The sequence below is a fragment of the Marmota monax genome, unplaced genomic scaffold, assembly GCF_021218885.2.
Source record: "Marmota monax isolate L192 unplaced genomic scaffold, Marmota_monax_Labrador192_F-V1.1 WCK01_AAM20220418_F8-fsc00374, whole genome shotgun sequence".
In the NCBI taxonomy this organism is placed as follows: domain Eukaryota; kingdom Metazoa; phylum Chordata; class Mammalia; order Rodentia; family Sciuridae; genus Marmota; species Marmota monax.
Window position 1 is genome coordinate 341,049 of NW_026692996.1, and position 17,327 is coordinate 358,375.

At 31.9% G+C, this 17,327-nt stretch overlaps 1 pseudogene; it reads right to left on the reverse strand.

Annotated features, from left to right (window-relative positions):
* Positions 1-17,327, reverse strand: part of LOC124098076 (fatty-acid amide hydrolase 2-like) — a 47,486-nt pseudogene that overhangs the window by 11,041 nt on the left and 19,118 nt on the right.

Genomic DNA, 17,327 nt, shown 5'->3' on the forward strand with positions numbered 1-17,327 from the left:
CTCCATCTCAAATGTTCAGCATGATATGACTTAAAACTCTAATGCCAGGATTTGATTTCATAGCAATATTTTCTGTATTGATTTGATAGATATCCCTCTATCATTTAATATCAAAAGCCTTAATCTAATTCTATGTTTCTTTTAATGTTTTAAAACATTAATCATATTTAGTCTTTCTATGTTTATTATCTGTGTTCATATTTGTACTCTTTCATCTGTGATATGTCTTTTTCTTCTTGCATTATCTTTTTCTGTTTATCCATCCCCCTATTTTTTTTTCTTTTCCCCCTGTTCTTTATGGTTTTTCCTTATCATGGACTACATAGTTCAATAGCAATTGTACTTTAATTAGTACCTAATTTATCAGCTATTTCTAGAGCATTAATTTCCTTTTCCACTGTTGGATTACTGGAGTTGTACAGAAACTTTTAAATACCTTTCTAAGTAGATGGTATTAGTCAGCTTTTTGTCATTATGGCCAAAATCCTTTCAAAGAACAACTAGAGGAGAAAAGATTTATTTGAGCTCATGTTTTCAGAGAAGTAAGTAAATGGTCAGCTGGCTTCAAGGTAGAATCATTATGGTGATAGGGCATGGTGGAATATGACAGCCCGAAATCAGAGTAAAAGACAGGAACAGGATGGGGAGGGGATATATATATATATATATATATATATATATATATATATATATATATATATATATAGTCTCCAAATATATACCTCCACTGGCCTCCCTCTTAAAGTCATGAGCCATCTGCCTACAGTTACCATTCAATAGTCCATTCAGATATCAATGGTTTATGGATTAATCTGTCAATGGGTTCAGAGCCCTAATAATTGCCTAAAAGCCTCACTTATCAAACTTGCTGCATTGAGGTTCATACTTTTGATACATGACTATTGTGGCAACAGTCCAAATCAAAATCATGAGACGTATATTCGTATATTAGTTTGTGTGTTTGTTCTGATATGATTTTGGGGATTATTATCTCCACTAAAACATTGATGGTGATGGAACATAGTAGTATGATCATGTGGAGTGGGATTTTTTACATTTAGACATATATCCAACATGGAAAAAATAAAGCAGCACATTAAAAACTTCATACGAGAATATGATGTAATCATTCCATCCAGTGTGTAAAAATCAATATAGAAATACAGGAAATATGAGAAAACAAGGTAGAAACCTGCCCCCCAAAGTACATAACATTTCAATAACAGATTCCATAGTTATCAAAGCATAGGAAAAAACAGATAAAGAAATAAAAAAGTTGATTGTGATAATAATCAATGAACTAAAAGAAGATCTAAGAAATAAACTAAGGATATAAAAAGCATTATAATAAGGAGATACAGATAATGAAAAAGAAACACACAGAAAATCTGTAAATGAAAAATGCAATTTATCAAATAAAAACCTCAGATGAAAGGCACATTAATAGACTAGATTATGTAGAAGACAGTTTTTCAGGCCTTGAAGAAAATGTATGAACTTGAATGCTCAGAAAAGGAAAGAAAAAAAGACCAGAACATAAAATAAATATGAGACATTAAGGGACCAAACTTAAAAATTATTGGCATTGATAAAATTGTAGAGATACAGGATAATGGCATTCTTAAGCTACTCAGTAAAATAATTGAAAAAAATTCCAAATCTTGGCAATGAGATGGTCATCAAGGTACAGGAAGCTTTGAAAATCCCCAAATAAATAAGGCCAAAAATATTACTCCACGTCATATTATAATTAAACTGCAAAATAAACAGAATTAATATAAAATTTTAATATTCTCCAGAAGGAAACATCATGTCCATTGTATAGGCAAGACAAATAGAATAATATTCTATTTCTTAGAAGAAACTCTAAATCCAAATCCAAATAGAAATAAAACAACTTGTTTCAATCGCTGAAAGAAATGTCTACTAACCAAAACTGCTAAACCCAGCAAAGTTATCCTTCAGAATTGAAAAAGAAATAAAAACTTTTCAGGATACGCATAAACTAAAAGTATTCATACCTATTAAGTCAGAATTGTTTAAGATACTTTAAAAAATCCTACAAAGAGAAGAGAAAAAAATGGTATATCTTATAAACCCACAAGTAGCAGTTCCCTGAGAGTAAATTAAAAAAAAATATATATTTTTCTAGCAACAGATGAATGTAGGAAGACAGTGGGAAAATGCCAGTAAGAAATTCAGTGAGCTAGCAACCAGTTGAAAACAAAACAAAACAAAACAAAATGACGTTTAGAATAGAAAGACAATAAAGTCAACAGATGGTTGCAGCACTGGGAATTCTGCAGTGTGGGAAGGGAACTGACTCTCAAACAAGCTGAAAGTATTGAGCAACATATTCATAAAATGAGCAGAAAAGAAGTTCAGAACAGTGAAGTGAGATTAATATAACTAAAAGTTCTGGCACTCTTGAGTAGAAAAACTCCCAGTGTTATGGGCCAGGCTATATGGGGAATGACTAAACAGACTCCATTTTACCTGAGACTCCATGTCACGTAAGAAATGCTTCTCCCATGGGAACACTCCACCTCTGCACCTATCAATAGTTGCTTAATATAGCATGTTTGGCAACATAAAATGGCAATTCTTATAAAATGTAAAATTGTTCTTTCTTTGGTTCCCATTTTTCTTGGGCAATGTACCCAGTCAGAGACTGATTGTCTAGATGTTAGTAACCATTTTCTAATTTCTATTCAACTAGGGTCATTTTGACCCACTTCCTTTCTGCTTGCTTGCTGCTATGCGAACCTGGAAACTCCTATGGGATATACAAATTTATCCATTGAATTGTTTCACTAACTGCTCATTTCAGCTCTTGTATACCTGGTTGCTTGAAGCAACATCAACCTGGATGTGGTTTTTGTAGGTTTTGCCTTTAAAGACCCTGAAATTCTCAGGCTCAAGGCTGTTCCTTGCAGAGATAGTTATGGGTCCTGTTGGGAGCAGTTGCCAGCCAGTTGGCTGGCTAAATAAAGACTATCCAATTCAGACAAAATGGATTAGTACATTTTCTGAGTGGTCTGCCCCATAACATCAGAACTCATTAATTGTTTGTAATATAGAAGCAATAAAAGCTTGAAATGATTATTTTTTCTGACTTCTAGAATGACAGACTATGACTATCTGTGATTTGCCTTTTTCTTTCATATTTCACTCTCTATGTTTGTTTTCTTTTCTATTTTGTTTACTCCTTTCTTGGAATAATTGTTTTGAATATCTGAGACCAAATCTCCACATAGGCTCTACTTTTCACAGGATCAATGCAAACTCACAGCATAAGAGTGTATGGACTAAGAGTGCAACATAGACTAGGGAGAAATGCACAGGACCAGTTGATAGGTCTGCAGACGAGAGAAGGGCATTTTTCATTTGAAATTCAAGGTCTGGTATCTGCAATAACCTGGATGGAGATTGGATGATGGGAGATAATTGAGATATATCATGGTAATAGAGAATCAGAGAACCCCTGCATTATTTCACAAATTAACGAAGGAGATAAAGGATAGATTGATATATCCCATTTAACCCTCTTTGGCACAGAGACTGAAGCTCTTCAAACAAGGGATGTGATGCAAACCAGATCAGTCTACACATGTAGCTGGTGAAGTAGGTGTTCACTCTTACAAGACTTTCAATCCCACCAATGAACAAAATAACTAAGTTATTTTGAGAGTGAAGTATGTTCTGAAACAAAGTTCCAACAATGGAGATGGCCAGGGAATGAGGAAGTAGAGGTAAACATACAGACTTCCCTAATGAGGTTAGACAAGAGTCACAGACAGAAAACAGCAAAACATTTGTGTTGCACAAATACCCTCACAGTTGGGAGATTGTAAAATCGAAATTAAGAAAATAATTCCTGTATTTCAAAAACCTCAGCAGAAAGAAAGCTGAAACTCTGATAGATATTAATTCCTTTTTGTTAACGATTCATAGATTCTCTCCACAATGAGTTTTTTCAGAGTTCTATATGATCTTATATATTTTTTCATTAATTATTTATCTCTTAGCACGTCTTTTCTTCCCTTCCATCTCCATTCACATTTCTCGTTCCTACAACACCCTGTTCTCATTTTATTACTCTTATTATTTTGGAGCCCATATTCAAATTAATTCAGTATACTATATTCAATGTGTACTATTTTCAACCTTTCCTACATTATTTATCACAACATTTGTCCTTGGCTAATAGAGTTGTAGAGATAATTAGTAATAAAATTCATAGCATATATTAATAGATGGTTTATTCTTAAATTACAACTATATCTGGAGATTACTCTTTTCTTTAAAGAAATACCGGAGGTTTAAATTACCATTTTGTGTGCACAGATCAGATTATTGAGGCTACAATAAAACACTAGCCTAAGATATATCATAAAGAGATAAAGGAAACTCACAAAATACTGGAACAAAATGCATCTCAGCAGATGTACATATTAGGACCTCAGAATGTATAAACAGGCCAAGATGCCTCAAAAAATTTACAACCCAAAAATTAAGTCAATAGATATTGACATGGATAAAATTCCAGTTAAACAAGGAAAAAGTTTGATTACTAAAATGACCAAAGAATTAAAAGATGGCAGGAGATGAAAAATATATCTTGATAGAAACACTGAATAAATGTTTTCATCTACAATTAAAAGACAGATTGCCACAATGAATTAAAAATACATGAAAAAGCCATTTTATTTCCAAGAGATTCATTTCAAAGGCAAAGATATACACAGGACAAAAATGTTCCATGCTAATGGAACCTAAAAGTAATCAGGCATAATGACTGTGATATACATTCAATCAGATATCAACTCAAAATTAAGCAGAAAACACAAAACTGGTCATTTCTTACTGGCAAATGAAACAATATGAAAATCTACAATTGTTGTAAATATTTGTTCCCCAAATTTTGGTGCACTAACTACATATGAAACAAACACCATTCATTAAGACTAAGACCAATTGAAATACAAAAATATTGGGTGATTTCAACATTCATCTTTCATCAATATATCCATCATCCAGATATAAATTCAGCAAAGAATTGGCAGACTTAAATATTTTATAAACCAAATGAACAAACAAATGATCTGTATTATATTTCATCCAATGAATGATATTAATCTCTTCTTAGCCGATCATAGAACTTTTTCCAAAGTTGAGAGTATATTAGGTCACAAAGAAAGTCTTATCAAAAATAAAATGAATAAAATGCCCTGAAACTTCTCTAATGATTATAGAATAAAATTAGAAATAAGTTACTAGAAAAATTATAGATACTTCATAAACAAAGTAAAATATAACAACACAATTTTGAACGATTAATGGATGATAGAAGAAATGGGCAGAATGTTTAAAAATCCTAGAATCAAATGAGAATACAGATACAACATATATAAATATTTTGGATGTTATAAAGATTTATCTAAGAGGAATGTTTGTATAAACAATGCCTAAATCAAATTTGAGATGAAAAAGAAGATACCATCATACATATTATTGAATCCAGAGGGCATTAGAGATGATTTTGAAAATATATATTCTACTATATTACAAAATATAGAAGAAATACACACTTTTCTAGACACATACAACCTAACAGAATTGGATAAAGAAAATACAGCACATATAATCTACCAATAACAGGCAACAAGATTAAAGAAATAGTAAGAAGCCCTCCAACAAACAAAACATGGGACCAGATGGACTCAATCAAGTTCCATCATACCTTAAGGATTAAATTCCAATGTCCCTCAAATTATTCCTTGAAGTACAAATGCAAGCAAGTCTCAAATTCAATCTATTAATCCAGTATCACCCTGATAACAAAACCAGACAAGAACACATCACAGAAATCAAACTATGAATAAATATATCTGATAAAAACTAATACAGGGGCTGTGTTTGTGGCTCAGTGGTAGAGCATTTGCCTTGCATGTGTGAGGCACTGGGTTCAATTCTCAGCACTGCATATAAACAAATGAATAAAAAAATCATCATGATAAAGACAGCAATTAAAAAAAATATATAAAAATCCTTAATAAAATATTAGCTAGCAATCTGTACTGGAAAATACTTTAAGAGGACAGTACATTATTGTCAAGTTGTCTTAATTACAAAACGGCAAGTGTGTTTCAATATACATAAATAAACATAATGCATCACTTAAATAGAATTTAGGACAAAATCACATGATTAACTCAATAGTTCCAGAGAAAGACTGACAAAATTAACACTCCTATTCATATTAAAAAACACTGAAGAAATTTGGGATAGAAGGAACTTATTCAACTTCATAAAGGCTATATGTAACAAACTCAAAGCCAACATCAAACTGAAAAATTAAAAGCTTCCTATTTCATATTATACTTCAAATTTTAGAGAGAGCAGTTAATCAAGAGAATAAAGTAAAATAGATACAAATAGAAATATAAGAATTCAAATTTTCACTGTTAACACTTGATATGATGCTATTCTTAGAAAATTTGAAAATCTCAACCAGAAAACTTCTGAAGCCAATTAGTAAATTCATCAGAATAATTGAATATAAAATTAACATACAAAAATCAACAACTTTTCTTTACAGCAATAATGAATGTGATGAAAAAAGAAATCAGGAAAACAATTCCACCTAAAATTAATATTGTGAGAAAGAAATCAGAGAAACAATACCACCTACAAAAACCTTAAAAAAATGAAACACCTGGGAATACATTTAACAAGAGGAGAGATACTTCTACAATGAAATAACAGAACACTCACAAACATATTCCATGAAGAGGAAATAAAATACAACAATTAAAATCAGCAGAAGGATGTATTACACAAAATGAAAAACTAATCAAAGCAGAAACCAAGTCAAATTAAATAACAAAAAAATAAACAAAAATGGCAGTAAATACAAATCATGTCTCAATAATAATCCTGAATGTTAATGGCCTAGACTCACTAATCAAAAGAAATAGACTGGCACATTGGATTGTTTTTAAAAAAGACCCAGCAATACGTTATCTCCAAGAGACTCATCTCATAGGAAATGACATTCATAGATTGAAGGTGACAGGTTGGGAAAAATCATACAACTCACATGGACTGTGGAAACAAGCAGGGGTCTCCATCCTCAAATGAATTAAAGTATACTATAAGTCTATGTTAATGAAAAGGGATAAAGAGGGACCTTTCATACTATTTGAGGGAACCATATATCAATAAAATATAACAATTATAAATATACATGCCCCAAACAATGGAACATCTACATTCATCAAACATACTCTTCTCAAGTTCAAGAGTCAAATAGAAAACAACACAATAATTATTACACCTATTTCACTACTGGATAGATCTTTCAAACAAAAGCTCAACAAAAAACTACAGAACTCAATTATACAATCAATAACTTAGGCTAAACTGACATATATAGAATATTTCAACCCACACCAAGTGGATACACTTTCTTCTCAGCAGCACATGGATCATTCACTAAAATAGACTGTATATTATGCTTCAAAGCAACTCTTACAAAATACAGAGAACTGGAGATAATGCCCTGTATTCTATCAGATTATAATAGAATGAAATTAGAAATCAATGATAAAATAAAAAATAAAAGCTACTCCAACACCTAGAGACTAAATAACATGTGACTGAATGAACAATGGGTTGCAAAAGACATCAAAGTGGAGACTAAAAAATTCTTAGAGGTAAATGAGAACACTGATACAACATATCAAAATCTCGGGGATACTATGCAGGCAGTTCTAAGAGGAAAGTTCATTGCATGGAATTCATTCCTTAAAAGAAGAAAAAAGTCAACAAATAAATGACCTAACATTACATCTCAAAGCCTTAGAAAAAGAAGAACAAATTTACTCCCAAAGCAGTAGGAGACAGGAAATAATTTAAATCAGAGATAAAATGAATAGAATTAAAACAAAAGAAACAATTTAAAAAAATGGCAAAACACAAAATAAATCTTGAAGAAAATAAATAAAATGGATAAACTGTTAGCCGTGCTAATGAAGAGAAGCAGGCAGAGGATTCAAATTACTAACAGCTGTGATAAAAAACAAATATCACGACAGACACAAAAAAATGCAGAGATAATTATAAATTATTTTGAAAATTTGTACTCCAATACAATAGAAAATATTGAAGGTAATCAACAAATTTCTTGAGTCATATGATTTGCCCAAACTGAATCAGAATGATATACATAAGTTAAACATATCAATTTCAAGCACTGAAATAGAAGATACCTGCCAACCAAGAAAAGCTTAGGACCTACAAGAAATTCAAAGAAGAATAGCAATACACCTGAAATTATATCATAAATTAGAAAATGAGGGAACGCTTCCAAACTCATTTTATGAAGCCAATGTCATCTGGATTCCAAAACCAGACGAAGACACATCAAAGAAAGAAAATATCAGACCAATATGTCTAATGAACATGGGTGCAAAAATTCTCAATAAAATTCTGGCAAATCAAATACAAAAGGTAGTGCACCACAATCAAAAGGATTCATCCCAGGGATGCAAGGTTGGTTCAACATATGGAAATCAATAAAATCAATAAATATAGTTAATCATATCAATGAACTTAAAGATAAGAAAAATATGATCATCTCAGTAGACTCAGAACAAGCATTCAAAAAGTACAACACCCATTAATTTTCAAAACACTACAAAACTAGGATAACAGGAGCATATCTCAACATCATAAAAGCTACCACTGCTAAGTCCCAGGCCAATATCATTATAAATGGTGAAAACTTGAAAACATTCTCTCTAAAAACAGAATAGATGAAAAAGAAATCAGGAAAACAATTCCACCTAAATTGATATCATGGTAAAGAAATCAGAGAGACAATACCACCTACAAAAACCTTTAAAAAAAACACCTGGGAATACATTTCACAAAATGAAATTAAAGACAATGATGCCCTCTTTCATCTCCTCTAATAAACATAGTTCTTGAAACACTAGACAGAGAAATTAGACAGACTAAAGAAATAAAAGGGATACAGATAGGAAAACAAGAACTCAACGCTATTTGTCAATGATATGATTTTATACCTAGAAGACCCAAAAAACTTCCACCAGAAAACTTCTAGAACTAATAAATGAATTCATCAAAATAGCAGAATATAAAATCAACACCCATAAATCAAAGATATTTCTGTACATCCATGACAAATCCTCAGAAAGAGAATAGCCTCAAAAAAAAAAAATACTTGGGAATCAACAAACAAAAAAGGAGAAAGACCTCTACAACAAAAACTATAGAATTCCAAAGAAAGAAATTAAAGAAAACCTTAGAAGATGTAAAGATCTCAGTTGTGCTTGTATAGGCAGAATTAATATTGTCAAAATGACCATACTACCAAAAGCACTATACAAGTTTAATGCAATTCCAATAAAAATCCCAATGACATTCCTCATAGAAATAGAAAAAGCAGTCATGAACTTCATCTGTAAAAATGAGAGACCCAGAATAGGTGAAGCATTCCTTAACAGGAAGAGCAAAGCAGGTGGAATCACTATACCAGACCCTAAAATATACTACAGAGCAATAGTAACAAAACCATCATGTATTGGCACCAAAACAGACTTGTAGACCAATATTACAGAATAGAGGACACAGAGACTAACCCACATATTTACAGTTATCTTATATTAGACAATGGTGCCAAAAACATATGTTGGAGAAAAGATAGCCTCTTCAACAAATGGTGCTGGGGAAACTGGAAATCCATATGCAACAAAATGAAATTAAACCCTGTCTCTTACCATGCACAAAATTCAACTCAAGGTGGACCAAGGACCTAGGAATTAAACATGAGACACTGTGCCTATTAGAAGAAAAAGTAGGCCCAAATCTCCATCATGATAGATTAGGTCCCAACTTCCTTAGTAAGACTCCTATATGGCAAAAATTAAAACCAAGAATCAAAAAATGGGTTGGATTCAAACTAAAAATCTTCTTCTCAGCAAAAGAACTAATCAGTGATGTGAATGGAATGCCTAAATTTTGGAAACAAATTTTTACCACACGAACATCAGATAGAACACTAATCTCTAGATATATAAAAGAACTCAAAAATCATAACACCAAAAAACCCAAACAACCCAACAAATAATTGGGCCAAGAAACTGAACAGACACTTCTCAAAAGAAGATATACAATCAATCAACAAATATGTGAAAAAAAATGTTCAAAATCTCTAGCAATTAGAGAAATGCAAATCAAAACTAAAATTTTATCTCAATCCATTCAGAAAGGCAGCTCTTAGGAATACAACAAAAATAGGTGCTAGTGAGGATGTGGGGGAAAAGGCACACTCATACATTGCTGGTGAGATTGCAAATCAATGCAGCCAATATAGAAAGCATGGAGAATACTTGGAAAACTGGGAATGGATCCACCATTTGACCCAGATATCCCACTCATCGGTCTATACCCAAAGGATTTAAAACCAGCACATTATAGAGACACAGCCACATCAATGGTTTTAGCAACACAATTTACAATAGCTAAGCTGTGGAACTAACCTGGATGCCGTTCTGTAGCTGAATGGATAAAGAAAATGTGGTATATATACACAATGCAATATTACTCAGCATTAAAAGAGAATAAAATCATGACATTTGCAGGTAAATGGATCGCGTTGGAGTATATAATGGTAAATGAAGTTTGCCAATCCCTAAAGCCAAATGCTGAATGCTTCCTCTGATTTAAGGATGCTGATTCATAACATGGTTGGGGGCATGCATGGGAGGATCAGATGAACTCTAGATAGGGCAAAGGGGAGGGAGGGGAAGAGAGGGGACATTGGGGAAGGAAAGACCATGGAATGAGATGGACATCATTACCCTAAGTTCACATATGAAGGCACAAATGGTGTGACTCTACTTTGTGTACAACCAGAGATATAAAACTTTGTGTTCTATATGTGTAATATGAATTTTAATGCATTCTGCTGTCATATATAACAAATTTAAATTTTAAAAAGGGTGGAAAATGAACACTTTGGAAAACATGTTGTTTGAAAAAGTGTATACAAATTTTGGGCCAATTTTCTTTGCCACTGCATTCACTGATGATTTCAATCTTAATAATCTAAGCAATAAAAGAATCATATTTAATTTTTCTATAGCTTTTATTTAACTACTTTTTAAAAATTTTTTGTATTTTTGGTTCAAGGTATTGAACCCAGGGTCACTTAACCAATGAGCTACATTACCATCCCAGTTTTAATTTTAATTTTCATTTTAAGACTGGATCTTGCTAAGTTGCTTAGGGCCTCACTAAGTTGTTGAGCCTGGCTTTCAACTTGTGATCCTCCTGCCTCAGTCTCCCAAGATAATGAGATTATAGGAGTGTAACACCACACTCCACTTATTTAATTATTTGTAAGGTGTAATCTTTTTCAAATTTCACATATATCTTCTTTAATTTGCCTTTCTCTTTTTCTTAGGGCTTTGGTGTTATATTTCTTCTTGTGGGTTATGGACTATATAAGATTATTAACTATTATATTTTTCTTTTTCATAGTGCTGAAGATTGAAATTAAGGCTTTGCTCACACCAGACAAAAACTCTACCACTGAGTTACACCCCCAAACTGAAACTTGTATCATTATTACTGCCAATTTTATGTAATTCATTCATTTTAAATGGTATTAATGTAGACTTGTGAAGCTGTCTTAATATATATGAAAAGTTAATGCAAGTAAAATGCCTATTTCTGGGTATATATTATACAGATTATAATTTTCTTTTTTTCCCATTAAACATTAAAAAATCCTCTCAATTATTATTTGAGTTACATTACAGTTGGATAGGTTATAATTATAAATTTATGGTAATATTTCCCTTCATAACATGGTCTTCAAATCTAGCAACATGGTAATGAATACACATGCCATGATTTGAATATGTCACCTGAAAAATTCAGGTGTTGACAGTGTGCCAGACTTAAGACATGGGACTTGTAAGAGGTGAGTAGGCCATTAGATCTGCACCCTCATTACTGGTAGTTAAGTCTTTAAAATGGGGATTTCTGATAAATATATGGAACTGGAGAACATCTTTCTAAGTAAAATAAGCAAGACTCAGAAAATCAAGGGTCAAATATTTTTTATATGCAAAAGCTTGAGCACATAAGGTGGACAAAGGAGGGCTCATATATAAAAACAGAGGGAATATCACTGGAGTTCAAGAAGGAGATTGATGGGGGAGGGAGGAAGAATAGAAAATGTAGAATGAATTTTACAAAAATATACCAAGTGCATGTATAAATAAAGTGCAGTGAATTCCACCTTTAGGTATATCTATAAAAAACAACAATTAAAATATGTAAATGAGTATAAGGTGGATAATTAGAGTAGAGGAAGGCAAATGGAATGAGAGAGAAGGGGAAGTAATGGTGGGTCATTGAAATGCCACCATTTCACTGACTGAAATGTTGTAAATTTAATTCCATGCATATATGATTTTGTCAAAATGAACCCAAGTATTATGTTGCATGACTATAATGCACTAATAAAAGCAAAAAAAAAAAAAAATAAAAAGAGGTTTTCTAAAATTTAGTTATCTTGCTCTTCTGCTTTTTTCTTATGGGAAAGTACAGCATTTAACCCCTCTGAAGGGCACAGAAAGAGGGTCCTTAATACACATAAAACTAACCTGTGCCTTGCTCTTGGATTTCCTCAATTCCAATATTGTGAGAAATTTCTATTCTTTATAAATTACTCAGTCTCATGTATTTTTATAGAATCAAAAAATGAACAAAGCATAAATATAAGGCTATTTTTGTAGTACTCAAACTTATAATTTTCTTAATTTAGCCTTCATATATATTTCAGCTAATGCATAAGTATGGCAAAATCAGATTTTACTGATTATTTACAAGTAGATTGAGATGTTTCTAATTTGTAGATATTTGGATTTTTGGCTAACTATTACTGTATTATTGCATGGATTCTCTTGAGGATTGAAATACAAAATTGCATTGTTTTGAAATAATGATAGGTATTATTTTAAAATGATGACATATGTTATTTTACTGTTGTTTGTTTAAGTGTTTTTAAATTTTGAGAGAACTCTTCCCCTTCATACTATTATTTGGAGTAAGTTTTACTTTTAGAAAGACAAATTTGTTCCATTATTTCATCTGATTATGAAAGTATTTTTTGAAAAACTAAAATCAGAATAAAATTATAAATGTACAATGCTATTATAATCATGTAAAATTTACACCTATACATAGATATACAAGAACCACTGATTAGAAACATATTAAACAAATAATGATGATTATCTCTAAGCAATTTCGTTCATTGCTTTATCTTACTTTACTTTCAAAATAACTTTCTTTGGTATTAAAAACAAATATCTAAAATAAACATAAAAATCACACCGCAAATTACTTAGAACTACTCTGATCATATTAATTCTATATGTTGACAGAGAAATATTCAACACAATTAACTCATGATGTTATAATGTTGTCTTTTTATTGAATATAAATTCTATTAAATGAATCTATTAAAAATTACCTTTCTCAGGATGAGATTGTGGTTCAATGGTAGAGCACTTGCTAGCATGTGTGAGGCACTGAGATCAATGCTCAGCACCACATAAAAATAAATAAAATAAAATCCATTGACAAATAATAAAATACTGTTTAAAACTTACCTTTCTCTGAGCAAGAATAAGATCTTGGTCTACCTTGGAGATTAAAAGTGAGCCTCCATCATGTTCCATGCAGTAAAATTTCAAGTGCTGTAAATGTACTTTTGCATCCAGTTTTAACTTGTGTATAATTAAAAAGAAACTAATGTCAATATATTATTTATATGTGCTTATTATAGTTATACTTTTTAGTTTAATCTTAACAACTGAACTTCAGTTATAATGAAAAAGTTCCCCTTAAAATTTTGTGACAGAGGGCTGGGGCTTTAGCTCACTGATAGAGTGCTTGTCTCACACATGTGAGGCACTGAATTTGATCCTCAGAACCACATAAAAATAAATAAAATAAAGATATTGCATCCATAAAAATTTTTAATTGTGTGACAGAAGCAGTGCATGCCTTCAGAAATCAGATTTACATTTAAGACTATTATTTCAGTTTATAATGTGTCAAGACTAGAGTTGGAGTGACAGATAAAAAGCTTGCTGCAGTAGTCCAGTTGAGAAATGGCTGTACCTAAACTATAACTGCAACCATGGTGATGGGGAGAAGTGTCAAGGTGTAATAAACAATTAGTCCCAAAAAAACAAATGCTGAATGTTTTCTTTGATATAAGGAGGCTAATTCATATTGGGATAGGGAGTGGGAGCATGGGAGGAATAGACAAACTCTAGATGGGGCAGAGGGGTTGGAGGGGAAGGGAGGGGGCATAGGGTAATTAATGATGGTGGAATGTGATGATCATTAATATCCAAATTTCATGTATGAAGACACAAATTGGTGTGGATATACTATGTATACAAACATAGGTATGAAAAATTGGGCTCTATATAAGTAATAAGAATTATAATGCATTCTATTCTCATATAAATACAATTGGAAGGTAGTTTTAATAGTATGGAACTACTTAGATGTAAGGAGTGAAATAGGGAATCAGTCTTTAGCAACTACTTTTATTGTAATCCAGTCACTGAAATTTTATAATAATATATGTAGCAGATTAGTTTCTTAAAACTTACAAGAATGAGATTAGTTTTAGGCATATTGAGTTTCAGCTATCTGAAATGACTATTATACCAGTGAATACAGTCATAAATAATAGGTGAGAAAACTGAGCTAGACATGTGCATTTGGGAGTCATCCACATATGGGAAATTGGTGAAGTTACAGGTGTAGATGGAGTCATCCTGGGAAAGTAAGTAGAGAGAAATAAGCTGTGAATATCTAGAGTATATGAGATTAGCAGAAGGAAAAAAGCCAGCAAGGGAGATGGAAAGGGAAAACCATAGATAAATGAGCTATATCAGAAGAGTGGGAATCATGAAATCCAAAGATACAGATTATTGCAAGATGGAGACAGTAATTAATAGTGTCAACAGTTATAATGAGATGATGTATGGTAAGTATTAAGTTGATAGTGTATTTATCAGAAAGGAAAAAAACTGAAACTTTGGATTTGAAGACTAATTTCAGTGTTGAAATGATTATGTAGTGTATTGAGAAATAATTGGGCAATGTGAGGTTTTAGATTTAATGAATATAAATGATTAATATAATAAATTTGTCCACAAAGGCAAAATATAACATAGGGTAGTAGCAAGCAGTATGTGAGACTGAGAAAGTTTAATTTGTTTTTAAGATGAGATACAGTTGTCAGTGATAATGAGGAAGGAGTGAGAAAGGGAATCAGTCTTTAGCAACTGTGTTACTATGTATATATGCGTATATATATATATATATATATATATATATATATATATATATATATATATATATATATATATATATTATGTGTGTGTATGTGACAGAGGCTGAAGTTAGTAAAGTGAGGTAGTAATTGGGCAGAGATCTAAGAGTAAGAACACATGAAATTCAGAACATAAGTGAAGGTACTTATATAACAAAACAAAAAGGAAAGACATTTTTACAATTTTAAGAGAAGAAACAAGGAATGAATGACTGGAGACCTAGGAAATTGTGATGGTAAGAAACTGAAACAAATTCCACACTGCAGGCATTTTTTAGTGAGATAAGATATGGGATTATTTATTTGAATATAATGGGATAAGAACATCACATGCAGGCTTGAAATTAATATACATTTAAGTCACTGCAATAGAGAAATGTGATTAAGAGCTGTCTATGGAAACATTTCTAGGCAGAAGTGATGGTCCAGTGATGCGGGAAAATATGAGTGTGCTGATAGATGGCAGAACCAGAAAACACCAATTTAAATTTAAATTTAAATTTAAATTGCCAAGTGAACAAATGATTCACTGTCTCTATCCCAGAATAAAATCTTTGCTTGTATTTTATCATTAAAATATTCTACATAGTACCTTCCCAATGTGTGGAACATGTTATCCACTTATATAAAACCTCTCTCATTTAAAATATGATAATTCTTTGTTGGAGGACTGGGAGTGTACCTCCATGTCACTAATAAGCAAAGGAAGAAAGAATGTCAGAATAGGACACAGGAAATATGTGAACATACCTTTTAATCCCAGGTCCTGCCATGACTCTCAGCATAGGGATCAGATCTTCGGCATAGCGGCACACTGGAACACTGCACTGAAAAAGCTCCTGGGCTTCTCCAGCCATGGGAAACTGACCCTGGTTGGAAACTACACCTGAAAGATTACATCTCAAAAAACAAACAAACAAAAAAAGAAATGATCTCTGCCTGGTGTATTTTATCATAATGTTTAATATATCTAAAAAAAATATTCTCCTGCTGTACTTCCAACCCCATTTATATTTTCATGTTAGTATAAATTGTTTATTATTAATAGACACATACATACTTATGGGGTACAATTTGGTGTTCAGTGACATGTATATATTGTATAATATTTAAATAATATTAAACAGATCTATGTTCTCAAATATTTATCATTTTTAATAGTTTATTTTTAGTTGTAGTTGGACACAATATCTATTTATTTATTTATATGTGGTGCTGAGTATCGAACCCAGGGCCTCCCACATGCTAGGAAAGTCATCTATTACTGAGCCACAACCCCAGCGCCAAACATTTATCATTTCTTTATGGAGAAAACATTTAGAATGAAGATGGCAAAGTGGAAGTAGGCCAAAAATCTCAAATCCTTCACAATCTGGAAATGAAGCTGATCAGAGAGGTGATTGACAGTTAGACAGGTTTATAGCAGCACAATCCACAATAGCTAACCTATGGAACCAAACTAGATGCCCGTCAACAGATGAATGGATAAAGAAATTCTGGTACATATACACAATGAAATAGTACTCAGTTATAAAAAAGAATGACTTTACAATATGTGCCAGTAAATGAATGGATCCAAAGGTTATCATGCTAAGTGAAATAAGCCAATCCCCCTGCTTTAAAAAGTCAAATGTTCTTTCTTATACATGGATGCTAATAAACAAAAAGGGGAAGAGAAAGAATAGAAATTTGGTGGATTAGACAAATGTAAATAAAGGGAAGGGGAGAGGGTATAGTAATAGAAAAGATAATAGAAAAGACAGTGGAATTAATCTGACATAACTTTCCTTTGTACACGTATGAATCCACCACAATAAATCTCTACATCATGTACAACCACAAGACTTGATCCTAATTAGAATAAGAT